Below are 2,069 nucleotides of genomic sequence, written 5' to 3'. Positions count from 1 at the left end.
TAGGAGATATATAATTAATGATGTATATATTTAAACATTAATACATACATAACAATTATGTATTACATATGTATTAATACATAGATACATACATAAGTAATACTAATTACTATATAAATAATACATAATGAGATAATAATACTGAATAGGCTTCTTAAGTGTGAAATGCCTTGTGTAGTTTTGCCTCAAGGAAGTTGTATTCGCCTAATAGAATTTAATTTAATCTTCTCTTTAGTTTTCATGATTGCAAATTTTATTTAATAAATGGTTACAGATTATTCGATTTATGGAGAAATAATAACATATATCAATTTATAAAAATAGTGTAATAAATTTCAATTTAAACAATCTAATAAATTTAGATTTTTTTTTATTGAAGTAAAAAAAGCGATAGATATGCAAAATTAAATATTAATTTTCATGGGTTACTTAAAAAATAAGTTATTCTAATTATGTAAAATTTTATATACATCAAAATCCACTGACACTCCTGCTAAGTCCCTTGCTGACTTAGGCATCGAAGTGCTTAACAAGTACCACCCTTTATCTCCTCACAAACAACTCGGATGACGGCTGCTTGACACGGACTAAGTCAAAAACCACCTCACTGAAAGTTTGGACATCACGTTCAAGCCCAAACACAATCCAGTTTCAGGTGGCCCCTTGAAACAATAGTATTTCTTAGGATGTAAGCTCATGCAAATAAAATTGGAAGCCTTTGTCATTCCCATATATATGAGAATATATTATTTATTCCCCTTTCGTATAAATACACATTTTATATATTTATTTATTTTTGGAAATAAAATTGGCCATCAGCAGATTTTAGAGGCAGCAACTAAGTTGGAAAATGATTTTCAAGTACTAACAAAAGGATGAAGATGAAGCTCTTTGAAGGCCACACTAACCTCTCACATTAAGTTTATTTTGTTGCACTTTTTTAAGTTTTTTCTTTTTTTTAAGTGATATCATATCAGATTATGGGATATTCCATCTTTATTTTTGTATGGAGTGCACTGTCAAACCCAAACTTTTAAGTTTCATTCAATGAATGTTTTAGCTTAAGAAAAAAATAACAGTATTGATTGAATGATTGTTTAGATGTGAAACATTCTTAATTAACATAAAAATACCGTCATTCTTACATTGGTTCCAATTAACTAAAGTGGATACATATTTGTGTATATATTTTTTTAAGAAATAAAACTAAATGTCTATGCTTTGTTAGGATCAAATATATATAATTTATATTTTATAAATATTTGAAGTTTTTTGACAAATGATTATCTAATTTGACAAATTAACAATGTCTCAATTTTTTTTAATTTGAGATTAATTTGACTGTTACGACTTACGAATGTGTTATAATCAGTGTGACGTTATTAAACGTCAATAAATTTTGACGCGTCAGTCACAAAATTAACAGAAAAATAAATGACTAAATTAAGATTTTTAAAAGATAAATTTAATTAAAAAAATTTAAAAATTAATTTAAAAAATATATAATTTTTCAAAAATAAATTTGATCATTTTTACTCTTATTTTAAATAAATATAATAATCTTCGAAATATGAAATATACTATGCTTTTTGTGAAGAGATTAGTAACCTCTGCATTTGTGTATAGAAAATAGCATAGAACTTATGCAGGTGATAGTTCAAAAGTAATGCTAATAAAGACAAAAAAAAGCATACAAAAGATTAATATTTTTAAGGAAAAAATTTAAATAAAAAATATTTTGAACCCATGAAATGAATTGATAAAAAGGTTAAGGCACGTGATCAACAAATTTCTTTCTTGTCACCACCATTTCAATGATACTCTCTTCCAATTCCATATGAGATAAATGAATAAATAAAAACAAATTAAATAATAGGATCTTTGATTCTTTGGACCACTTTTGATTCTCTGAAACAAGTCATTGTCCATGTTCTTTAATTATATCGAGTTTGTTGTGCTTTCCACTAACGTATGATACTTGGATAAAATAAAAAAGATGTTGTACAAACGCGTTTTCAAATTAAAAGATATATATACGGAAGAGTTTTCGGTATGTCATTGCTGTAACG

This window comes from Arachis ipaensis, chromosome B02 (genome assembly GCF_000816755.2).
Source record: "Arachis ipaensis cultivar K30076 chromosome B02, Araip1.1, whole genome shotgun sequence".
NCBI classification, from domain to species: domain Eukaryota; kingdom Viridiplantae; phylum Streptophyta; class Magnoliopsida; order Fabales; family Fabaceae; genus Arachis; species Arachis ipaensis.
This window is presented reverse-complemented; position numbering follows the sequence as displayed.